The 26,905-nt window shown below is 40.5% G+C and overlaps 1 protein-coding gene and 1 pseudogene across 7 annotated transcripts in view; one reads left to right on the top strand and one right to left on the bottom strand.

Annotated features, from left to right (window-relative positions):
* BICD1 (BICD cargo adaptor 1) overlaps positions 1-26,905 on the bottom strand; it is a 177,151-nt gene that overhangs the window by 51,759 nt on the left and 98,487 nt on the right. The window lies entirely within an intron of this gene.
* On the top strand, positions 20,570-26,337 carry LOC113990851 (annotated as a pseudogene).

Below are 26,905 nucleotides of genomic sequence, written 5' to 3'. Positions count from 1 at the left end.
ATCAATTCGCATAACTCACCGTCTTGGTACTTGGAGGATAAAACTCCACATTCTGAATTGAGGATAAATACAGCTTTGCTTAGCATCTAGGTTAAACAAATAATTACAAAACCCCAGAGAAGAACTTTGCAAAGCATAAAAAAATATGTTGATGCAAGACACGTTGATACAAAGTCCTTTTAAAAATGAAGCCTTTCTGTTAGAGAAAACTAAAAACCATCACCCTCCTCCTGGCAGCTAATTAAGAAGAAATAAAGAAAGTACCTAATTTCTTATCTGAGGGCAACTGAAAAGATCCCCAGTGGTAGAAGAGTCACAGACCAGTAGATAAAATAACTCTGTGTAAATATTCCTGCATCTATCACTGCCCAATAAACCTCTGAGTGATGTAAGAGGAGCAGGACAATTGATTTCACAAGGTGAAGGCATTTTATACCCCCAGGCTGCCTTTAAATGCTTTGTTTCTGCCAGCGCATCCCCAACTGTGGCAGTACTTACTCTTGCTAGGTGTGGGTACATGTGCAAGTCTGAGGCAGTATGTGGACAACACTAAATGCCAAGCATAATTAAGCTGCTTTGCAACTCTCCCAGTGTTTGGAGGATGATGAGCCCAGGGAATGAACTGTCTGACATCTCTCTAATGCTGACAGGAGTCCTGGGAGAAGGAGCCTCCTGACAGGAGTCCAGAGGAGCTCTGTTCAGTGAGCCTTTCCCAGCAGTGCTGCCTGCACCTCCCTGGGGGGAGCTCACCACCAGCACCAGCCAGGACAGACCTGCTCGTGATCCAAACTGCCTCTGCTATCAACATTGCTGAGTGAAAAGAAGGCCTCTCCAAAAGGCCAGTTTGGATGTGGCTTTGAGCACCCTGGTCCAGTGGAAGGTGTCCCTGTCCATGGCAGGAAGTTGGAACTAGATGATTTTTAAGGTCCTTTTCAACTCAAACCACTCTATTATTCTAAATGGGATGAATGAAAAAGGTGGCCAGAAATGGAGGATGTGAACAAAGAATTTTTACAGAATTCCAATATAATATTTCCCTATTGAGTACAAGGCATGCTACTTTAAAAAAGCCTTGAAAATTAATTCTGTAAGGTCCAACTACTCCTTTGTCTCTCCTGTTATTGCAAACAGCAACAGAAAACATGAGTTACCACCTTTCTGGAGTGTACCACCACTGCCTTAAGAGAGCAATCACATTTCTTCTTCACTCGTAACTGCTGCTTCCTACATAACCTTGGAGGTATAAAAAGAACCATTTATAGTTCTCTTAATATTCTTACACACAGAGAAATTATCTTTGCAGTGCAACCTCTATTTGTCATTACTCATGGCATTTCACCAAGAAAGAAACAGTAGGAAAAAGGAAGGCTCGCCAGTTGGAGCATCCCATCTGCCACGCCTGCCCGAGCGCTGCCTGCCACAATTCCCATGGCCAGGGCCAAGGCCTCTGCTGGAAGTAATTCCACTGCTCTGCCACAGATAAACTCAGCACATTACAGAATATGGTCTCACCTTTTCAAAGTAATGTAATATGTACATTTTGTCACTTCAAACACCCTGGAGTTATTCTCCATGCTCTGGATTCCTTCTCCTATTTGCAAACATCTGCATTATGCTGCAAAGTGCTCTAGTGTTCTCACTGCTTCCCGTGAAAGGTGGTGATTCCACGTTACTCAGCAAAAGCCTGGCATTATTGAGGTTTTCAAGTGAGTAGCCACAGGACATGCTGGAGGGCTATTCTGATTTCCTTTACATGAGACCTCTATATATTTTCTGGAAAAACTAGGCCTGAACCTATTAAAAAAAATTCATGTTGAATTTATTATCTGTTACTGCTAGTAAGAAGGATATATTCGTTTTCATCAAATGCTCTGATTAAATACATTATCTTCTCACAATTCTATTGTTATTTTGAACTATTTAAAATACGTATTTCTTTAGCAGAACATCTGCAGTTATAGAGGAGGGAGCTTGATGTACTGATACAGTGGCAGTAAGATGCAAACTCTTTATTTGGCCTCTTCTGAGGTGACTTGGACTTCTATGAAAAGAATATGAGAGGATTTAAAAACACAAGGCAAAAGGAGTTTGTCAGCAGGGCAGTTATCTATATGAGCCACTAGAGGACAATGTAACCCATACTATTTGTGAAATAATTTGTAATTAAACTTTACTGGTAATCAAGCACTGAGCATTAAACTTGCAGGAAAAAGGAATTGAGCCAGATGCTTTTATTAGGGCACTGCCTCAGGACTTTTTACATTTCCAGAGTGAATTCCCCTATGAACTGCATAGTGGATCTGTAAAAAACAAATTAATCCAAGAGGTGGAGCTGATGATACACGAGCAATGTTTTAATGGCTGAAAATTATTTTCTGTCCTAGCCATCAGCTGAACATGGTGCAATGGTTTTAATGGATCGATGCCAAGGAAGAAGGAAAAGGCCTTTCAGTGAAGCTATAGAAAACAAGAGAGTCCTTGTCAGCATTGCATCTCATTATACATGAGCACTAATTGTGAAAGATGTCAGTCACATAGCACGTCTAATGAACGTACACATAATGGAACAGACCAAGAGAAATGAGAAACAGAAGGCTCAGTCGAGATAAAGTCTGTTCAGCTCACTACTAGTGCTTGTATATATTCTCAGGATTACCATACATGAAAAGTGAAAGACTTCTCTAGGTTTTGCAGAGGCAAGGATCATGTCTGTATAGTACCAACCATCACTTCAACCCTGACAGGTCTCTGAGCGTCAGTGGAATATAAAAAGTTTGTACTTCTTAGCAAATTAAATGAAATGTATATGAATATATTATTCATTTTTGATTCAGCATAGACTTTTAAAATGCTGTATTTCATACGCTACAAGCAGAGCACATTGTAATAATGGTGTGTGGGTACATTGTAATACATTGTCTAATATCAATTAATTGCAAGCAAGAAGGTACTTTAAAATGAACGAATGCAAATGGCTTATGTTGAAAACTATGAGAAAGAACTATGAAAAAAATGCATGATGCTCTCAGGTTAATTTTCATGTCAGAACACCCCCAATGCTGCCCTAGGAAGCCATTTGTTATGCTTGTATCCTGTCAATACACCTAATGAAAGCAAACTGGGCAAGGAAGAGAGACCTGAAGCTGGGTACTCTCATCTCCAAGGTGAGCACTGAAGTCCAATGGCTTTTGGTTTCCTGAACTCTGAACAAATAAACTGAACTTGTTGGAAAGTGGCAGTGTTTTGAAGCCTTCTTTAGAAAGTGAATGCAGTTCCATTAACTGTTGTGGTTCTCCCCTATGTTGGAGTACATAAAGGGCTTTTTTGTATTTCTGGGTTTTGTCTACTAGTTTCTATTCCAAACAAAATTGGAGAACCACTGTTTGAGCTTTTTCCATATATTCCATTCATTCAAATTTTCATTAAGAGATTTAAGGTTTTACTGCAGCAAAACATAATTTTTCACACTGAAAAACAGCCATATAATCATCAATTAATTATAAACTCTAAACTATTCAGACTAAAACCCTTCTTCTTTGTTAGACTATGCAAGCCATAGCATGATGGTGTATGTAACTTTTTCATTTTCATAACTCACAAAAGAGAAAGAGAACAACAGTAAAATTGTAATTTTATAGCATTGTATTATAGCTGATACAGTATAAAATCCCATTTGATCTGATGACAATTTTATTGCATGAGCAGTAAATTGAATATAATAGAAAGTTTATGCTCAGCCTAATATCTGTGATCTCATGTGTTTGTTGACAAGTCTCACTGTAAATTTGTATGTCATGTTTACTTTACTCTGCAGAGGAAAATAAAATATATTTTTTTTATGAAGAACGGTAATAGTGATATCATAGAAAATACAATTTAACAGGGGCTGAGAGAAGAGAGGATGAAAGTGGCAATGTCACTGAAAATCTTCAGGAAGAAATGAAAAAACCCTCCAATACTGCCTTTTAAGTATTAGTGAGCCAGGTATTACTTTATTCTGGCCAGAGATATGTAGCAAATCATTCCAGCTACATATATGCCTTTCAAGGCTTTTCACATATTTATACATTTTAGCAAACAAAGAAATTAACATTCATTGGTTCTAAGTTACAGAATTCTCTTCACTAATTAGTATTCTAACCTTTATTGGTTATTGATCTCTCGCCCTCAATGCTAATTTGGTCTGAATGCTTTGGTCCTCTTATCATTCTTCCTCAGACAGTCTCCAACCCTCAAGCTGTAACGTCTTTGTTAATCTCCTCTGTACCTTTTGGTTACTCCAGCGTGTCTTTGAAGGACCATAAATTTAAGATCCGACCTTCAACTCCCTCATGCTTTGTTTATTGAAGCTTATCAGAGCGAGTCCAGAGAAACTCAGAGCTTCGGTGGTTTAAAGATCGCACCGACAAGAGTCAGTGAAAAGAAACCTAGCCACCTGCTACCATGAATTTAAAAAAATTAGGAAAGTCATATCATTTCCACAAGCAATAGAAGAGCGAAAACCATTTTCTTTATTTGCCATCAAGTGTTTTAATTCCGCAGAGTCCTCTCAACTAGCCTTAAAGTTTCCCTCCCTCATATACAGTAATACTTAACTTGAATTCAAAGAATGACATTTTCCACGCTCCCAGGTATATTTAAAAACATAAAGAGATTTTGTAGATGACCTAATGCCACCTGGTCTGACCCTTTTGCAGAGTTTGCAGCCCAGTCCTCCTCATTCATACATGTAGATGCCCAGCTAAGAAGGGCTGGAGCATCTCTTACAGAACTATTATTACTTTCTTTTCAATACACTATATAGTGTATTGATATAGATATCTCTATATCACAAAATAAATTATTTCAAATATTCTTTTTCACCACTGCTAGAAGTCTGCACCCTTCTTTTTAAACTGAATTTGTCTGATCTCATCCTTCCAAAAGTTTCATTCAGGTGGCTTTACTAGAGTTCATTATATTGTATCTGTTCTAAGCAGTTGTACTGGCATACTGCTTTAAGAACATAAATGCAATACAGCTTCTACTGTCCAAAACCAGAAACTACTAAATTTTGAAATTATGTACAATTCTGACATTCCTCAGCTTTAGATATATCACTCATTGTCTCAAAACGAGGAAGAAAAAAAAAAACCCACAACCCAGACATACTACTGTGCACAAGATATTTCTGAAAATACATCTGTAGCATAACCTTAGGTACCTTTAATCTTTCCTTTCCATGGATTTACTTGCAGAATGACAGCACTATCAAAGACAAGGATGAAAAAAGTCATATATTTGTTGGCTACAGCATATTAAATAGAAGCCAGATCATGATAATGTATGTTTCAAATTCCTTCACCAGCAACGGGTCTTAAATAAAGCATTTACAATACATCTAATAATTTAATCATCTGAAATGCTCAATGCATTTAATTGGAATAGCTAAATCTAAAGAAGTAGAGTGAATTTCTATCAAGGGCAATTAAATGGCCCATTTATGTACTTATCACAGAGTTTGAAACTCATAATATTAAACATTGTAAATCCTCCTACATATAAACCCCTACAAAGTAGCTATTTTATTGACTTTTATATACAAGTATATGTAGAAAGGTAGAACTAAGGAATGTTCTGGTAGTATAGATATTAAATTTTCCTGTTGAATATCATGGACACATAATATGATAATAACTTCTTTATAAACTGATATGAACAACAAATGTCTAATTATGCATGTTATCTGAAAAATAATTGTTTGATTTGACTGCATTTATAGCAATTAATGCACCCATACTCCTGCATTAATTATACATAAATCATCAGTTAATGTATTAATTATAATGTTACAACTAATATTAGCACTCTGTAACAAACACTGCCATAATATCCTTAGTTCCTTCAAAGGAAGAGAAACTTCACCAAACCAAACTTTATCAAAACAGTGGGAAGGAAAATCCAGACTCCAGGGCTACAGCACAGTTCAGTTCATATGATCCTTCCACGTATCTACAGAATGACATCATATATGGACATATGATCATTGCAAATGGCAAAATATCAATTGGCTGGAAGAAGTTTTGCCATAAGGAGGACATTTTGGATGTCATTTTGTTTAAATTTAAAACTCTGCTACTCATCCATCTCCTGCAGCTCTAGTAGCATTAAACATATCTGAGAAGTGGGAGAATTTATTTCTAAATTCCATACTGGGTAAAAGAAAGATGATGACACATCCATGCCTTGGAGCAGGCTGATAACAATATTCTGCAAACACAGCACTCCCCACAGGTAATTCAGGCCTAGACTGGCTTTCAAATTTCTCCAGGTACCAATGGACAAAACCATGTTCACCCACACTCCAAAGGCCAGTCCCACTCCCGCTTATAGAATCATAGAATCATTTAGGTTGGAAAAGACCTCTGAGTTCCTCAAGTTCAACTGTTAATCGAGTGTCCCAGAAAGGCTGATGTACACCAAAGTCATCACAATCATCACAGCTCCCCTGTCTCTGGAACGCATTAACTATGTGAGCATCCAGACAGTTCCTCCTGCAATATCCACATGGCAAACCACACTGTCCCTCTCATGGCAAGGAAGGGGTGTGTTGGTGGGGGGAGGATGCACATGAAGACCAAAGACCTGATTATCTTTCATCACCATCACATGGACCACTGCCAAGTCCACCACTAAACTATGTCACTAAGTGCAACACCTACATGTCTTTTAATTACCTCCAGCGTTTGTGACTCAACCACTTCCCTGGGCAGCCTGTTCCAGTGCTTGACAACCCTTTCAGTCAAGAAGTTTTCCCTAATCTTCAATCTAAACCTTCCCTGATGTAATTTGAGGCCATTTCCTCTCGTCCTATCACTTATTACTTGGGAGAAGAATCTGACCCCCACCTGGCTACAATCTCCTTTTCAGAGAGCAGTAAGGTTCCCCTGAGCCTCTTTTTCTCCAGGCTAAACAACTCTCATCTGCTCCTCATAAGACTTATGCTCTAGACCATTCACCAGCTTTCTCCATGCTGTGCTACTGCTGCCATCTGCCCAACCCCATTGCTGTGGGAGCAGGATGGGCTCTGGTTGGGATGAGAAGCACAGGATGGGATTATGTAGCCAGAGGTGGACAGGGCACTACTTCTTAATATCATGCTTTAGCTGAATTATTTTGTCTCCTTATTCCCACTGTGCTGAATAGTGCCTGAGTAACAAATACTCGAGTTTGCACTCTCTGAAGCAAGGGCTGTTGCCCATTATATCACCAATTACCTTGTGGCTGGCTAAGTATTATTATAAAGATACCAAACCCAAATTGCTCTTATCACATTTGACCGGAAGGTGGGGGGGGGGAAGAAAGGGGTGGATATGGATCATTTTGGACTGAATGGTAATTTGTATTTTTTTCCCCCAATTACAACCTTTCCTATGAGGTTGTCACTTCCTATCTGCAATTTAAGAAACCAACAGCAGTGATTCTACATGACAATGCCTCAAGGCAAGCTTTTTGATGGAGAAGCTGCATGGGCCTTTTCAAGCTCATCAAGAGGCCAAGAGCTCTCACTTAGGAGAGGCATCTGCCAGTTATATGTATCTCTTTGAGAGGCCATCTGTCAGGTCCAAAATGCCAAATTTCCTACCAGACCCAAAGGGACACTGGCTAGCCAACAAAAGAGTTGTGCTAATAGGGTGCAGGTCTGTGATCAGTTTAAGCTCAGCAGTCCCACAGCTGCTGCTTCCAGGTCCTGATGCTCTCAGGTCCTGACCCTCCCGTGGGCCAGCACTAGCTTTCACATCATCAGCCAGATCAAGGGCAGGAAGCCATCCCATAAAAAAAACAAACAAGCAAAAAAAATTAGTTTTAATGGTATTTATGCTCCCTGACACTGCTGACAGGGTGGACACACAGGCACTGGTGCTAGCAGGAGGTGGAGAATAGGAAAACATGCCATTTCTAATTTGGATATGCTTACTGCTCAGCAACAACTGTCTGATCTGTTCCAAGTTCCAGAGGTGGAAACCCATTCCCATCGATGTAAACTGCAAAATTAATACTGCCTCCAGCAGGACTAAGATTTCACTGTATGCACTGAAATGCTGAGGAGCCAGAAGCAGTAAAGTGAACTCCTGAGGGTGGAAAGGAAGAAAGAGAAAAGACACCAAAGCACACTAGTAAGAGGGATGAGCTTTACTATTTTAGGCCTCATTATGCTTGGTTGGTATGGAAAAATATGTCCCTGTTTATTGACTGCTTGTTTTCACATTGCTTTCTTCTAACGTTTGATGTCAGGATGGTTTCAGTGCTCCCTGTAGTAACCCATCTCCAAGCATGCTGGGCATTCTCCCACGTTTCAGGCACAGAGCTACACTCCTCCTAAGCTTTCCATTCGCCATGGCAACTGTCTCCCCTACTTTGGACTTGGAGCTATTTTAATTACAGCTCACTGCTAGGTCAATCCTACCTTCCCTATATTCCTTATACCAGTAATTAAACCATGCTGCCGAGAGATGCACCTGCCAGGCCCAGGCTCTCAGCTCAGCATCCCCATCCTGCACTGTGTTACAATACTGCTCAAGCTCTGACTGTTTTCAATTTGCATACCAAGCCAATCTTTGGTCCTATAAACACCAGCTAAAAATCGCAATATCGATGTCTGTGAGCAAATGCCTCTGCTTTCTCCTGCTGCGGGAGAGCTGTGCTGCAGCGCTGTGGGAGAGCTCAGAAAGCTGAGAGGGTGTTGATAGGCTGGGCAGCAGCACTAATAAATCTGGTCCCTGGGACAGTGCAGCTAAATTAGTAGTGGGCTGAGCTCAAATTAATCAGACATGTAATTAATCCTGATCCTCAGCTCACCAAAGATCATAAAAATCATAAAAAATGGATCTCAAAGGGGCCCCTCGGCAGCTTCTAGTCCATTTACCTTTCCAAGGATAGGAGCAACTACATCTATGTCATCCCTGGTATCTGTCTAATCTCTTCTCAAATACTTCCAATGACAGAAAGCATCACCTTTCCCAGAAACTTTCCTGGCTTTACTTTTGGCTTTGTCAAAGATCTCTTTTGAATGCCTAATCTGAATCAGAATCTTTCACACTGCAAAAGGAAAACAGCATTTCCTCTCCTACACACAGGAGGCAGGAAAATAAACGCATCTGTTCCTCCCTGCAGGAGACTTCCATTTGACCACCGTATCCATCTTCAGCCACCTCTCTCTCCTCTACAACCAGAAGGGCACATAAGAAATGAGGATTCCAGACAGCTCCCATCACAGAGCAAACTCGTTGGATGCCCTTGCACGACATACAAGGAGATGGGCAATTAAGGACAACACAAACTAGATGGCAGGGCAGGGCGGAAGAGGAAAGAAGAAGAATAGGAGACCCCAATTAACACTATATTCCTTCACAGTTCCTCACGGTGGACTGGGAGAGGAGAAATATATTGAAAGAAATAAAGAAGAAACCTTTAATACTTTCTAGAAAGTAATGTGAATAAGTGGCCAAAGGATACAAAGAAACTATTCACACGTACAAATCTGTTTCAATTGGTCATCTGCTGGCACATTGTCTATTGTGCTGCAGAGGAGCTGCAAGAGCTCAGCATCAAAGGAGCTCCATAAACCCATGCTCATAGTAAAGCTTTCCTCGACAAAATTATTCTTGCAGATTGTCAGCTGCAGAGGTGTTTCAAAAGCTCTTTGTGAATCTGCACCCACCACCCTCCCAATGATGACAGGCTCTTTCAAGTTCCCCTTGAAAAATACCAGCACAGTATAAAGAGTTGCTATGAAAGGAGGACCAACAAGAAAGATAAACTTCGGTAACTCTCCTTCTTCTCCAGAAGGGCAGAGGCATGGCATCCTTAAACAAACACATCTGTGCCACAAAATTTAAATATAATTATGTGGCCAATTTCGTCATTATTAAGGGAGAGTATTTCCTCAAAGCCAGGAGCAATTGCAGTAATTAAAATCCATGTAACATTACCCATCTGCTGTAAAAAGCAGCACAGCATTCTGCAGCTTATTTGACCTTGTGTGCAGAGCATCCACCCACTCCCACTCATTCTTGTGTGGCATGAACAGAACCATCAATTCAGAAACAGCAGTTGATTAATACTAAAAATATGAAAATGGCTTGATGACTTTTTTTCCTCAGAGATTTAGGATTTTTATTTTAGAGCACATATTTGAGTGACTTAGGTGGCAAATACAGTCGAAGATAAGTACCTCATCCATCTATAAACTACATCCTTTAGGGCTGAATTTTACACATAATTTTTACTCATTACAGTGCACATGGTGATTCATGAATACAAATGTCTACATAGAAGATTTGATAAGGTAAACTGCACTGAAGGTTACTTGAATTTATTGATATGGGCAGTGAAAATACCTATACTCATGAATCGTGTCTGTAACAGTATAGTACTCTTAACGGTTCAGTATAAATTGGTCTGAAACCTGATCTTGGCTTTTACAATCTGCCTTTTTTTTTTAAATTTTAATACAGACTGTAAATCTCACATATTTACTTCATATATATATATAATACAGTCAGCAGCAGTAATTTTTATGTCAACAGTTTCCTATCTTCTCCTTAAAAGGCTGACCAAAGAAGATTCTTGCTGCTTAGCATGCAGAACTGAAATACAGATGTATGCCATAAGAACACAGTACAAGGGCTGACTGATAATACCGTAACTCTGACAGAGATAATTGAAGCATGTTGCCTATGGCTGCAAAGCTTTAGAATTAAATTATTCCTTTGGGAATTGAATAAACACTGAATACTATATAACTGCCCGCAATGCATCAAAATGGAAAAAAAAAAAAAAGCCAAAAAATTCTGTATTTACTCTGTGAGTAAAATATCAGGCAAGTTATGGGATTGTTCACCTATGGATATTAAAATTATGTTTAATTCTCTTTTTTCCTACTCTCTTATATTCCCCCTTAAAACAACTGCAGTTTTTGTTTCATGATTTGTTTCTACTGGACTCTCACCCAGCTCACAATGGGTGTTAGCCTGATACAGACTTCTGCTAAAACAGATTATTGATAATAAGATATGGATAAAAGAACTGAATTGGGAACACCCACAAAAAAAAAGCTTCAAACAGCTCTTCAGTAACCTAAAGATAATGTTCACTAAAGCAGTGATAATTTTCTATAAACACCTTGTGGCATGAGGAGGCCAGTATCTTGTGGCAAATACCGAGTCTCGACGATCATTATAGCACATGTGAGCAAAGGGACTGGGAAGCTCTTGGAGCTGGGCTGCTGTGGAGTTCCCAAGTCAGGGAAGCAGTTTTCTTGTCCTCGCTCAAGTTGCACTCGAGGACCTCGATAAAGGAGGAACTGCTGTCTTTCCACATTTATGGAAATCTAGAAAAAACATGTCCATGTGGAAAGTAGAGGGGAAAACATCGAATTTCAAAGATATGTTCAATTAAGTCTTCTCTATCTCAATATCAGTGTTTCCAAATTCAGAACTCAGCCTTTGCTCAAGCCTTCAAGCCTGCCAGTGACAGCTGGGTGAGAAGGGGGGGTGGGGAATGCCAGACCCCACTGCCCAGCCCTGGCAGGTTTGATCACCTGGGGGAGGTGAGGGCAGCATGACAGCTTCCCCACCCAGCCCTCAACAGCAATGCCCCCGAGGTATAAGAGCATTCATGTGTGACACTGGAGTGCTGGACTGTGAATCTCCAGATACTGCTAAGAAACTTCCATGGTAGTGAAGGTTTGCAGTCCAAAGTCTTAATTGCTCCCTCTGCTTCCTACCATCCCAGCAGACCACTGCTGAATGATAGATCATGCTCCCTTTGTTTTCTCCTAACTCATTTTTAATATAAAATATAACAAAACATTAGAGGATGGCTCCAAGTTCATTACAGTGTTCTTAAATCTCAGAGTTTTTAAAGTACTCAACTAAGAACTTGATGTAACACCATTTCTAATGAAATTCAACATCAATTTCATCAAATAACTATTTAAATGCAAGTTTTACAGTTCTTATTCTGTTGTAATCCCAGTGGCTTGATACAGCACAACTGAATTCAGTGCTACACTGCAAAAAAGTGCAGCAGAATAATCAATCTAGTAAAAGGACAGCCATCCTCAGGGAGAAAAAACAACATCACACTTGAACTAGGTCAGAATTCAGACAAGCAACAGGACTAAGATGAGATTTATGAACTTCCCTTTGGTAATTGATCAATATATTCTATGTCATACCTACAGCTGTGGACTATTCTCAGGTTTTTCATCATTGAAATGCTGCTACCAGTGTCTACAGTGAAGACAATCCGGGCTGATAACAATTCCTTCAGCTCTTAATTGTTATCCTGAGGTTGAGTTTACCCAGCATCTCAACCAAAGAACAGATTTGGCATCTTTCTGATCTTGTGTACCTACATATAAATATACATATGGGTCACAGGATGCACAGCACACTTATACACTCGCACCATGCTCTCTGTGCAGTGTAATGTAGGACATTGCTTAACAGAAGGGTAGAATAGGAAAACAAAACAAACAACAGAACTTCTGATGTAATCACACCTTTTGGCAGTGTATTACTCCTTGTCTAACAGACTCTACTTTTGATCACATCAAAGCTTCTGTAGCACAGGTAATTTTTGTTCAGCCTGTACAGAGTGCAACTGCCTACTGAGAAAGCCAGAAACAATGAGGAGAAAAAATTAACCCTGCAGCCATACCTGCCTGTTCTTTGCCCTCATCCTCCCTCAGTTGATGGAAGCTCCTTAAGACCAAGTGGCCAAACTGCCCCAGTATATGAAATTAAAGTGCTACCCATTTTAATGTTCCAGAGTATGGTGGCCATCACTTTGCAGCAGTTTAGTGTCTGCCGCAGGAGTGGCAAAGCTGCAGCAAGCACAGGGAAGAGAGCTGAGCTGCTTTAGGAAAAGAAAATCCCCATCACGAATCAGAGACGTTAATTGTGTGGGAGGCACTAAGTCAAAATCCCTGGGTTTCCATGAAGGTACGGATTTCTTTCTGTGTGCAGTTCAAAGCCTCAAGTTTAAGCTAAAAATCCATTTCTGGCCTTGGTCCTCAGAAAGTAAGAACTGTGCCTTTCCCTGTGGACCTTCCCAGCTTTCATCACTAAATGGGAAGCTTTTGGAGACTGCTCTCAGATAGGAACAAAAGCATAAGACATCAGCCTCTGAATCCTAAATAATTTTTCCACACACTCTTGAGTCCCCCAGAAATCATGTCAGTTGAGTTTCAGGAGCACCTAGACAGAATACAGATGTACTCGTGGTTATTAGCCTAGCAAACTGTGGTATTGTAATAAACTCTAAATTCGTGTCAGCAAAGGAAACAAATGGGTTAATGTAACCTCAGGAAAGAAGAAAAACAAACAGATTGTAAAACTTAATTGCACCCCCATAAAGACATAAAACAGACCATCACCTTCCCTGTCCTCCTACCCAGGAATTATGTCCAAACCAGATCAGGTCAGTAGCATGCTGGCTCCTTTTGTTGAAGAACATATGGATTTATAACTTGTCGTAGAGATAACAAATTAGTCTTAGCTGTAAAAATAAACATATATTGAACACCTGCAGTAGTGATGTAAAATGTATATGATGTAATGAATATGTATGAGATATTTGAAATAAATATCAGATACACACACTGTGTATCTGATACACAGTGGCAGGTTTAGGAGCAAGACTCCTTCTGTCACCCAGCGCTGCTTGCTTCTACTATATAATAAATTCTAATTTGAAAAATTATTTTATCACGAGACTCTGTTTCTCACAGTATCACAACCACTGCTACCAGGCCCTTTCTGTAAATAAATGTAGCATAAAGCCTAAACATTTTCCTCAGTCAATCCCATTAAGGGGCTGGAGTTGCTGTAGCACTGTTCTGATGGGCTGCTGTTTGACCCTGACCAAGCTGCTATTTTATTTAGAAACTGCTTTTACTCAGTAAACTCTATATTTCAGAGTAGGCCTGCAAGTTTCCTAACAGACAAGAAAGATTTCAAGCAAAACTGAACACTCCTGTTCCAAACAGACTTTAATTTTCTTTTTTCTCATTCTCTTGGGGATGTGTTTGGGTAACCCAGAGAAATTCCAGTAAATCTTTTTCAACCGTTTTTCTCAAATCTAAACATTGTACTGAAAGCTTTTTCTGCCCTGACTTGTTCTAAACTCAGCAATAAAAACATCCCACCCTGCCCAACACCACCATCAATTCAATTTTTTCTCTCCTCTACCATTTTTGGTCCTTTTTCTTTCCAATAAGGACTGCCAAAATCTTTTGTTCTTCTGTCCCTCCAACTTTTACTTCTTATTCACCATTTTTTCAACAGAGGCATGAGTATGTTGAACCTGCATTAAATACTAGTTTCTCCCCAGCATCTGCCATTTGGGTTAAACAGCAGTTAATGAAATACAAACAAATAATTCAAAATAGCTAAATTTTTAATAACTTTTTAAACTTTTAATAAAGGTTGCAAGAAAATAAAAAAAGATTGCTAATCTTGCAGGCTGCTCCTTTGCCAAACCTCATCAATAAAATGCATTAGTACCCCAGTCTTAACAAATGTTTTAAGGTGTTTATTTATTTGCTAAAAAGAAAGAAATTATCACGCCCCAACAAAAAAAATCAGAAGCAGAGACCAAAAGCAGCAGTCTATGTCACTATGCTCTCTGTCTTGTGGACAAAGAGACGAACCAGTCTCTAATACTCTTTATAAACCTTAAGATACCCTCTGGCAGTCAAAGTCCTTTTTTTTTTTTTAACTAAAATGTTCTTCCAAGTTACCCCTTAATTTTAAGACCATATTCTCATATTCATGAGGGAAATCTAATTAAGAAAAACAAAATAAAACCAACTTATCATTTTGAAAAAGAAACCCCAACAGTCAGTAAAAGAGTTGTCGTATTCTTGGCTCTCAGCTCAGTGGAAGGAGAGGCTGGGGAATCCTTGTGGACACAAATTTTTGTTTCCAAAGTGCAGACCTGCCTAGGTGAGAATGCATATTTTAACATATACCAGCTAGTGTGTGTTAATTAGCCCACATTAAAAGCGTACAACAGAAAAAGTCAGTCATAATATCCTATCATATATATATATTCTGTCATATATATCATAATATGGCTTTTCATTCTTGTTATGTTTGACAAGGCTCTGAATGCTTGCTTGAAATGAAGGGTAGTAAATCAAGGTCAGTCAGAGCTTGACTAATCACACCTAAATCTTATTTTTTCCTCCTACTACAGAACTACCTTCACACATTTTGCTTAGGTGTAACAGACTGTGATAAGAGATATCCCATGCCACAAGCTCTAGCATCAGCCCCTTTCTCTTCTACAAAAGTCTGATTCAAATACAGGATATTCAGGGGAAGAATACAGAATACACTGTCAGATTGGTGAGCTTTTACTAGGAGCCCATGTTTCCGACAAGTGCAAGACTGGAAGGGATGGGTAAGGTGGCAGCAGAACACAAAACCTACACCAGACTGTGGCACAGGTATTTTATTGCACTGGTCTGGAGGTCAAGCATCATCTCTCTGTCAAGCTCTGCACAAAGTCCAAAGGTTTCCCTTTTCCCAGCCCTGGGAAATGGCTTGGAGATGGTGCTCTGACAGTACCATGCACTTCATCACCCCAACACTGGTGCTGATTGTGCATTGCACTGATAAGGACAGTCAAGGCTCTGGATAAAGCTCAGTACAGGTCTCTAAAAACACTGAAATGCTGCAGTACTTGTTTCAGACAGGAACTCTTCTTTGTTTTCAAAGGTGAAAGGAGAGTGTTTTATATAAGGCAGTCTCCATTAATATGGACTTTCACAGGAGAACAAAAGCCAGTGATGCAATTTTTCCTGCTTAGAATCTGAATTGGTAACTTGGATTTAGCATTGGTACACATCTTTGAAAGTAATGGGGAAATGGAAGAAAAAGAGTTGATACAGAAGGGATTTCTTAAAGTGAAAGAAAAAACTTTTCTTTAAAGAGAAAGACAGTTGTAATACTCTGTAATCAAATAACAAAACAAAAGGATTGTTTAAATACTCCATCGGGGAAATACAGTGTTGCTAATTATTTCTGTGTTTAAGCACACAAAATATATGTGAAACAGAGTTGGTACCTGACAATCTGGGTCTTCTTTCACAAGATATAAAGAAGAACCAAATAGATGCATACTACCTCTGTTAAAAGCTCTTCAATATCAGGAACACTGGAAAAAAGATTACAATATTTGAACCTTGGGTAGGAAAAGCAGTACTCTTGAGATAGTACTGTGGATACAAGAATCCCAGGAATTTCTGAGCTTTAGGATGCAACGCAATCTTTCTCCACCGTCTCACATAGATCACTAAGTGTCAGAACCAAAAAATGCAAGAGGGTAGCTAAACTGGATCCCCAGTTACTAAAAATGGGGATGTCTTATCCAGATACTAAAAATTAAGCCTCAGAGCCTCAACGTCCCCATAAGGGGAAAAAATTCATCTCGTTATAACGAATTTGTAAAAATTATACACCTTAAGAACTTAAATCATATTTAAAACTCAGTGCAAAATTTTGATCAGCAGTCAAAACAATGAGTGCCTTCATATACAGAGGCAGGAAATCTGCAAAACATGACTTGATTTTAAAAACAAAAGTCTTATTGCAAACAGAATTTATTTCCATAGTGTTTTACCCCTCATTTGAATAAGATAAATGTGCACTATAAGAACAGACTAGTTAAATTATCTCACCAAGTGGGCAGGGAGCTGAACAGATGGCAGTAGGAGGAACTGCTAGTCCTCACTTATCCAGATGATCTTTATAATTTCCACAATATTAGAAAATGACTCCCCTATGAAATATAATGTTCTGAAGCTAAGTCAGAAAATTTCACTTCTTTTCCCCTGGAATCAAATATTATGGACTGCCCAGCATTATAGTATTAGTAGTTCTAAAAGGAAATCACATACGCAGATACCCCATTCCTGCTAATTCGTGGGCTTTCTTTTTTAAAGGACCACTATTCAGAACGAATGTGAACTGTATGCAGTCTGCTTGTAGCTACGTCGGGTTTGGTTTCTTTGTAGGCAGGGTTTTCTTTTGGAGAAGATTATCTTGAACAGCACATACACCTTTATCTTGTCAATAAAGAAGACTAGTTTAGAGCACAACTAGTATGCCCAGACAAAACACGTGTGACAGCATTTATAGACAGCCAAAACCTTAGCCACAGAAGGTAAACCATGGCTGGTTTGGGGCACTTTTTGAATTTATACAATTGTATGAAACACATGGGGGAAAAAAAAATACCTTGGTCAAAGAAAAAAACCTTCCTTCTTCCTGCCTATTTATCCCATCCTGCCATATGTTCCAAAGGAGAAATGCCTTAATTAGAGCAGTTAGTGGAGTATTTCCTTGCCTACAGAGCACAGTACAGCCTTTTAAGAAAAAGAACTGGTTTTATCACTATTATCGTTAACAGCTAAAAACTCATTTGTGAGCTCTAAGTGCAGTGTTGCACACAGAGGACAAGAAAATTAGTTCATCAAAGAGAGGTGTTGAGGGTTTTATCTCCTTGTTTTTTCTTTCACTTAGCATGCCACTATGTAAACAGTTAAACACCAACATGTAGCAGTTTTTAGGAGCAATTTTCAAACAATGAGGTAAATATATATTAGATCTAGTTCATCAGAAGTCAACAATGATGCCTTAGGGCTTAACTTTGGCCAAAATCTGTAAATATACCATGCAGACAAACAGGTCTTTGATGCCTCTTGATACCTAGATGAGACCAATTCTGGGAAAAAAAAGTAAAAAAATAAGGAAAAAAGGAAGAAGAAAAAAAAAGCACAGCACTTAGGGTCTCAGAAACCTATTCCTCACATAAACATTTAAAAAGAACAAGTCAAATAAGGCCACAGACTAGAACAGAGCTTCTCAAGTCTTAGCTGGCATCAGGTAAAATGCTTCTTGTAGCCAGCTCTCTGTACCATAGAGAAAAAAAGCCTTCCGGGGTAATTCTTGTAATGTAAGAAGGTTGGAAATGTTTTCCATGTTGCAGAACTTTATTCCAATGCAAATCCTGCATTAGTTTTTTCCACAATAACTCTGAGGTTTAATGTCCTGGAATCAGGGCACAAAGCTGAGGGATGGTGATTTTTCTATAATGGCGCAGTGCTGAAGGGTATAACCAACTGCATTCCCTGAATAAGGAATTTCTTAACTTAGTTGAAGATGTAGTGCATGCCTGAGTCTGCCTTCAGGCTATTTTTACATGGAGGATAGTTGAAATGCAAGTGTCTGGCCAGAGTAAGGCACAAAATTATTAAAAGTAGAAGGCTGCGAAATATATGAAAGTCAATAATGCACAGGTAAACAAAGGAATGCAGTCCTCCTGGGAGGGAATGCACAGGAAAGATGTTTGAGTCTGCGAGAGAAGACATATCTGTAGTTCTCCCTTTACTCAGAAACAACAGCAAATGAGGTTTGAAAAGCCACTTCCTGGCTGATAAAAGACCTGGTGGTATCAGCTCTGAATGTTTTTTCCCTTATTAGCTTCTCTTAAAACACAGAACGACCAGTCCTACTTACCTTACACAGCAGTGATCTTGGCAAACAAACAAAAGCCTACCATCCCATCAATCCAGAGACATCCTCTTAACATTCATTATCATAATCGGGAATGATGATCTATTAATGCTTTGGTTGTTCTTTCATATCCACGTCCCCTCAGAACTTGACTTCTGTCCTGATTATCCACTCCCAGGAAAGCCACGCTGGAGCCACAGGAAATTCATCCCTCTCCTCTGGGATAAAAATGCTCTTTGAATAAGCCCCAAGTACTATCACTAGCTGCCAGCCAGCTACCAGACAGCACAGAAAACCTCGGCTAGGACCACATTCCTTGCAGTCGGTGCCCTCTGAAAGCCCAGCCATGCACAAGGGAGCTCAGTACACCATGACACATCTCCATCACCACAGTTAAACATCTCAGTACAACTGTACCTTAAATCTGGCTGGATTTAAGAGAAGTGGTGGGATGTGGCTTGGACTATGTGACAATAATACATGATGAATAATTTGTTTTAAAAGAAGTCTGAGGCCTCTTCTGAGAAACACTAAGTACATAAATACAGAAAAATGTTCACCTCGGGAAAACTATCTCTGCTATTAAAAGAATTTGTTTATTCTTTATCTGTCTGCATAGCTTAAGTTCTTTAAATAAATGACATTTTAATCTTTCAGTAAAGCTTTTTATTGTGAAAATTCCAGATACTAGTGCTGCAATGTTGTTGTGATGGTTTCACTCTAGGCCTTCCTGGAGACCAGCTTGTAACCAGGAAAGAACTACGAAAGTGATCACGGAAATGTTCCATGCTATTCCTTTACGTAACTTGAGGTATAAATAAAGCCAGCAGGAGGGACCTCGCTCTCTTCCTTTCCGGCGAGGTTCGAGAACGGTGGGTCTCTGTCTCGGTCGGGCTTATCTGGAGCTGAGGCCTACAGTGACTGCTGTTATCTGCCACGCGTGAGGGGAGAGCGCTGGGCCGTGTCCAGCCATCCTGCCTGTTTGAAGGGAAGTGGTGAGATTTTGCTAATTTACCTTCAGTTGGCTGGTTGACTTGCTCGGTCTTTGTCCGTTTTTGTCCTTCTCCCTTCTCCCTCCCCCTCTTCCCTTTTTGGGGAACTGTTTGGGATTTCTGGAGTTGTGGTGTATAGTATTCTCAGTGTATATATCTGTCTCATATGTAAAATATATATATATATTTTTGCTATAGCTTTGGCTGCTTAAGTCGTTTCTTTTCTCTTCCCTCTCTGGGAAACAGGTCCTTGTCGAGTTTCGGGGACTTGGTGGGAAGACAGCTCGAAACTTGCACAACATTTTTGGTGTCAGAAGTGGGATATTTTGGTTAAGTTTGGCTTGTTTTGATAAACATTTTCCGGGAAGACAGTCAAGCTCGGTGTTGTTTTGCAAACCAATCTATTGTTTCGGGAACAGGTCTGGGAACACTGCCAGAGTCTGGGAAAGCAGCCAAGGAAACTTTGTTTATATAAACAAAGGTTTGTTTTGGGATCAAGAAGAAATAATAACAAAACCAATGGCTGTTTCATTAATTTGTCTTATAATTCTAGCCATCTTTATACCTGTTTTAGGCTACCCTATAGGGAGATGTCCAGACCTTGAGGATGGATGGAACGAATTGCTTCCATTCTTTAATTTTGACATCGAAGGTTTGGTAAAGGAGATCCCCATGGTTAGAATCGGCTCTAATTACTATATAAATTTTGTTGCAACAGTACTGTCATTGATAAAGGTACTGGAAGTGCTCCTTAAACTTGGAAGAATGGTGTTGTATTGCTTTCCCTCTTGTAGGAAAGATCATGCCTCAAAGGGACTCGCTGGAACTTTGGAAAGGGCTGCAGACAGGCCAGTCCCCGGGTGGCATGGAGCTTGGGGAGATTTCGGTAGATTAGTAGGACATGTGTCACCCCCCATTAATTGGGAGTTCACACCAGAACAAATGTTTGATTCTGGTGAGATGGCCCACTGTTTGGCAGAAGGGTGTTTTTCCTACAAAGATCCGAATATGCAGTTCTCCGCTTTGTGCTGGGGCCTGGCTAATGCTTATCGAGCTGCCACAGACCACCTTCAAAAGGTTAAGGTCGACACAGAAACCCAAACCACGCCACTTGAAACCAGTGATGTCCCTATTAGGTCCACAGAAGTTGGGGTCCAAACACAACTTGAAGTCAATGCCGTTTCTACTAAGTCCACTAGAACTGGGACTCAAGCTAAGAACCGGAAAGTCATCGTTGCCCCTATTAAGAAGAAGAAGACGTGGGTAAGGGAGATCAAGGAACTTACAGACCCATCTCCGCAACCAGAATGCACAGAAGAAAGAGAAGAAGAAGAAGAAGAAGAAGGAACAGAAGAACCTATCCAATCCACACAAGATGTAGTAGATGAAGGAGTGGTAGCAATGGATGAAGGAGCGGCAGCAGCGGGCGAAGGAGCAACAGCAAGAGATGAAGGCGCGACTGCGAGAGAGGAAGAAGTGGCTGTGACTGAGGAAGGAGCGATTGGAAGAGAAGAAGCAGCTGCCAGAGAGGAAGAAACGGTTACACGGGAAGGAGCACGTCCAAAAAAACTAGGGGCACACCCAAAGGAATATAGAGCAGTATCAAGAGAAAAGAAAGCAACAGTACAAACGGCCGGTGGTATGTTGTCGCTTGATGATTTATATCCTGACTACACATTCAGTGTTACAAAAGACGCAAAGAAGGAGCCAAAGCATCCCCCTCAATCGGAGGGAGAATTATTCCTACCCCTCCAGACCCAACCTTCTCTTGGAGGTGTGGATGATTGGAGGAGGAGGCCCTTATCTTAGTACTGCCTTGTTCACCTTGAAGATATTGCTCGCTATAGGAATCAGACCAGCCAGGCAGAGTCGTACTATAGACATGCAGCTCAGCTTGCCCCTTCCAATGGTCAGCCTTATAATCAGTTGGCTATCCTAGCTTCCTCCAAAGGAGACTACTTGACCACAATTTTCTAGTACTGCAGAAGCATTGCTGTGAAGTTTCCTTTCCCAGTTGCCTCCACTAACCTACAAAAAGCACTTTCTAAAGCACTGGAAAGTCGTGATGAGGTGAAGACTCGATGGAGCATTCTGACTTCATCAAGGCATTTATTAAATTCCATGGCCATGTGTATCTGAGTAAGAGCTTGGAGAAGCTGAGTCCTCTTCGAGAAAAGTTGGAAGAACAGTTCAAGAGGTTGTTGTTCCAGAAGGCCTTCAATTCTCAGCAGTTAGTCCACATCACTGTTATCAACCTGTTCCAACTGCATCACCTGCGAGACTTCAGCAACGAAACGGAGCAGCACAGCTACAGCCAGGATGAGCAGCTCTGCTGGACACAGCTCCTGGCTCTCTTCATGTCTTTTCTTGGAGTTCTGTGCAAGTGTCCTTTACAAAATGACTACCAGGAGGACTCTGGGGCTGCATATCCTCTTCCAGTTGTGAAGGTTTCCATGGACTGGCTGAAACTTAGGCCCAGTGTTTTCCAGGAGGCAGTGGTTGATGAAAGACGCATATGGCCCTGGCTGATCTCTCTTCTAAACAGCTTCCAGCCTCATGAAGAAGATCTATCCAGTAATAATGCAACCCCCCTTCCAGAAGAATTTGAGTTGCAAGGATTCCTGGCTCTGAGGCCTTCGTTCAGGAACTTGGATTTTTCCAAAGCCACCAGGCAATTACAGGAGATAAAGAAGGGCAGCAACGTCGGATACGGCAGCAGCGCCTGATCTTCACAGGCAAATGGATCGCTGATAATCAGCCGAGGTTGATTCAGTGTGAAAACGAGGTAGGAAAGCTGTTGTTTGTGACAGAAATCCCAGAGCTGTTACTGGAGGACCCTAGTGAAGCCAAAGAGAGTCTCGCCTTGCAGGAGACATCCATGGCAGAGCCACTGTGTGCCGATGGGAGCCCTGGACTCAAGTCAGTTCTGGCCTCTGGCAGAAGCCTGAGCAACAACTGTGATGCAGGAGAAAAGCCAATGGTCACGTTCAAAGAGAACATCAAGCCCCAGGAGCTGAACAGGGAGCAAGGGCGCATTTATCCCCCGAAAGACGTAGCGAGGGAAAGGTGGGACTTTAGCAAAGGAATAGTGGCCACTAAGAACGATGGGAAGAAGGACAACAATAAAAGGAAGAATGAGACCAAGAAATGCGGCTTGGATAAGATGCAGGAAGCGGGAAAGTAGAACATGCAGTTCAGGTAAAATCCCAGGCGGAGATGAGGAAGACTCCGGTGTCCGAAGCCAGGAAGACACCTGTAACGCAGACTCCAAGTCAGGCCAGCAGTTCCCAGTTCATCCCCATTCATCACCCAGGAGCCTTCCCTCCCCTTCCTAGCCGGCCAGGATTTCCACCTCCAACCTATGTCGTCCCCCCTCCTGTGGCTTTCTCCATGAGCACGGGGTACACCTTCCCAGGTGGCATTTCTGTCCCAGGAACCTTCCTCCAGCCCACAGCTCACTCACCTGTAGGAAACCAGGTGCAAGGTGGGAAACAGTCCCACATTCCTTACAGCCAGTAACGGCCCTCTGGACCAGGGCCAATGACCCAGGGACCTCAGCAAACACCACCTCCTTCCAAGCAGCAAATAGCATGGAATACTTCCGTGATCACTTTCCTAGTTCCTTCCTGGTTACAAGCTGGTCTCCAGGAAGGCCTAGAGTGAAACCATCACAGTTGTTCAGCTGGCCAACAGGGTGAACAGGGTACCACCACAGGCATCAGAGGCTGCAGCACGGGAGGAAAGGTGAGGGTGAGAGAGAGACAGACACTTCATATTACAAGTGCACTTTGCCGAAGGGTCAAATCAGTATTTCAGTACTTATTTTCTAAAAGCAAACAGAAAACTTTAGGACAATACTAATTTATTTTTTTTTAAATCTATCTTCTCAAGAACATGAAAGTGCTTCCCAAAACAATCAAAATGCCTACTTCATATACAATCTCTCTCAGACCTCATTATTTTTCCCCACCCTTGGTTGAACAATAATAGGCTATCAAGGCTGTGCAATAAAATCCTACACTATAAAGTAAAAATTAGAACAAGGAAAAAAAAAATCTGAATTTAACTGGAGAACAGCCTAGCTGAAAGCACAGGTTCTGTCTCTGTATTCATGAGAGAAAGTAGCAATAAATCATGTTTAGAAGCTGACCCCCATCATGCTGAAATAATAGAAGTTTCTAATGGATTACAGACAGGAGATGGTAAGCAAAAACAGGAGAGGGCACATGGCTCTGCACCCCAGCAGCCCCTGAGTTATGTGCTTCAGTGGAGGAAGTGACATGTGTTTATTTTACTTTACTGTTGTTTCCACAACCCATTTTACCACACCACTGAATGACACCTTTATAGGGCCTGAACTGTTTTTCAGCTGTGGCACTAGCTTTAAAAATAATTTGACCCTCCAGACCTAGGATGGGAATGATGCTTCGAGCTGTCTCCACTATTACAAGGCACAACTAAGAGACAGAGTTTCCTTATAAAACACAGCATTAAAAAAAATCCTGTTAAACAATAACACTTAAATACATGTAAAAAAACCTGACTGTGGTTTTAGCTTTCAGAAATAAGACCAGCATTGCAGGATGGTGTAGCATATATCAGAATTTTGTTGCAGTGTTGGACAGAAAAGAAACAGTCATGGCTACATTTCTTTAAGCAGAGGTATGTAATAAAGAAGAAACCAGCCTATTTTGGTTTTAATGTTTTGGGCTTGCTTACAACCCCTGAGGAACGGGTCAGTGCAATATGATATGTAAAACAGGATGGTTACCCAGTCTTTGCATTTGCTTCTTGATGGAATGAAAGATTATCTCTCCAGTTCACTCTGAGTTATTGCCGTGATTTTTAAATAAATGACAACAGGGATGAAAACAATCTCCAACATATTTGAGACTTTTGGAAGCAAAGAGCTTTCTAGTTGTAGTCAAAACCCTACATATTTTGCTAACTATTCTGCCTTTAAATAGATGATCATGGCTCTTTCTACCTCAGGGCACAGAGTTACAGAGGCTGTAGCACTGGTTATTCTGACTGTGTAAAACACCATTATCTATGAGTGCAGCTAAGAACAAAAATGTAGACTGTGGTAGAGGAACTTCAGAGTTTCAGTTTGTAACATGCATTTATTGGATCTGAAAAGGAAATATGATTCCCCAAAGTAAATGGTAAAAGAATGATTAATTTACATAAATGTTGCTGAAGCTGAGCTGGTGGCTGATTTGCCTTGCCTTTCTGATTGCTGCAGTGGGAAGCTAGGTATTAGTATTCATTGAATTCCTGAAAACTGGTCCTCAGCTCACCCAGGCAATCCACAGCCTGCACTCAGCAGGAGGCAGGTGGTGCAGCTGCCTTGTGTTAGAGATGACCATAAAAAAAAAAAAAAAAGAGTTTATTACTATTGATAACATGCTAAAAGGAGAAGGTTTTCTTAAACAGAAACACCAGCAAGGTTGTATGTTTCTTATTTTAAGTTTACAGACCTACCTAGTTTTCTTTTTTCTTCCCAATGCTCTGAAACTTTTTAAACTTCAGAACATCCACTGCCATTACTGCTTTCCCCTGAAGATGTTAATATAGTTTCAAGTGGACTAACAATATAGAGGTATTTTTAAATTCTATTAGCAATTTAAAGTTCAATTTCACTTGTAGCCTATGAAGTGACTTATTTTAAAACAGATTTATGGCAGTTACGACTCTGGCATAAAACTCCATCTCACAATGAATTTGGTGAAAAGAAACTATGTAGTGAGGTTAGGTAAGTCATAACTTCTAGAGGACGAGAAAAGTGGTAATTGAAAACTCATAATTGGCTTTTTAAAAGCATTTGCAATGGACAAAAGCATAAAACACGGCAAAAAAATATGAAAGCTGTCAAGGGACTGACTTCAAATCGCCACTGACATTTATAGAGCATTGGCAACCCAAGTTGCATGAAAAACAGCTGTATGTCCTGCCTCCAAAACAAAAGTATTTTGATGATGGCTCAAAGATCTTCAATAAAATTAACACCAAAAGCACAGTAATCACATATATCTATACCTATAGCTATGTCCTACTTGCTTAACAACTTACTGTGCAGTAAAATGTTTAGGAGAATTGCTGCCAAAATAAGGTGAGCTCCAGCTCTACAAAATGTCTATGAACTTTTCTGAATATATCATCAGGAAACCTATCCATAGGCTTCTTTGGATATCTTTTATGCTTCTGCTTCCAAACATTTTTAGATGTCTTTGTGAATTCGAACTTCTTTTCCAGCATCTGGCAAAGGGGTCTGTGGATTCAGTCATTCTTCCACATTGCATTTATGTCTTGCACAACAAAACAAGGCCATCCCTTTCCTCTCAGATTTTTGGAGCAAGACAAGGCAGAGTGAGTTTAGGAAACCTTGTTGCTGACTTGATTTGGCCAAAATATTGAATTTTTCCCTTAAATATGTTGCTAATTATTTGACAACAGCCCCCTGCCCCTACTTATTCTTTAGATTTTTTTACTTTTTCTTCCCTGCTTCTCTTATGTGCCTCGAGCCCTCTTGTGTGCCTCATCAGACAGTCACTGCACATGAACCACCACTTGAGAGAAACACTTTCCTTTTTCAACACTCATCAGAGTTTTGTCCCTGCTATTTTAATCACATCTAGTTACTAAGCAAAGAACCAGAATCCAGTATTTTCTGGCTGCTGTTGTGTTGCCATTTCCCTTAGGAAAATGAGATGTGGGGAAACATGAGCAGCAAACGCAAAATACCCCGTACCAGTAGCCAAAACTCACAGTATTGAATTTTCGTGACTATGTATGCAGGACTGATGGGAAATGGCCCATTTTTAACTCACCTCACTCTGCAGCTGACACTGTAATGCCACAGCCATTCCTCACCTACAGTTCACAGCCAGTATCAGAGCAGACATCCTGACCGTTCCACTGAAGTGAAAAATCACATATCTATGATGATGCCTTCAAGGCACATTTAACTGAAAGAGCCACCACACCGTGCTTCAGGAGAAGAAAGGCTATATAGGCAGAATGAATGAGCACTGAAGACAAAAATTGCATTCACATCTAGTCCTACCTATTTGATGGGTTTTTTTAAACAATAACCTCACAGAGGCAGAAAAGCTCTGATTATGTATGAGCATCTGCACGTACACATCTAAAACATTTGCCAGCAAAAGTGCATTTCTCTCAATCCTGAAGCTTAAAAGTGGATTTGACCATCACAATGAAAGGGTGACAACACTGTCTGACCTCTGCTTGACTTGCTGCCCACCTCTTGGATGCTGACTGGCACCGACTGTTGAGAATAACTAAAAATAACCAGCTTGTCTCACACATTGTAATAAGGGCAAA

Source organism: Pipra filicauda, unplaced genomic scaffold, assembly GCF_003945595.2.
Source record: "Pipra filicauda isolate LSUMZ 115617 unplaced genomic scaffold, ASM394559v2 scaffold2_size9829703_pilon, whole genome shotgun sequence".
Taxonomy (NCBI): domain Eukaryota; kingdom Metazoa; phylum Chordata; class Aves; order Passeriformes; family Pipridae; genus Pipra; species Pipra filicauda.
Note: the sequence above shows the minus strand (reverse complement) of the source record. Positions and strands in the feature narration are given on the sequence as shown.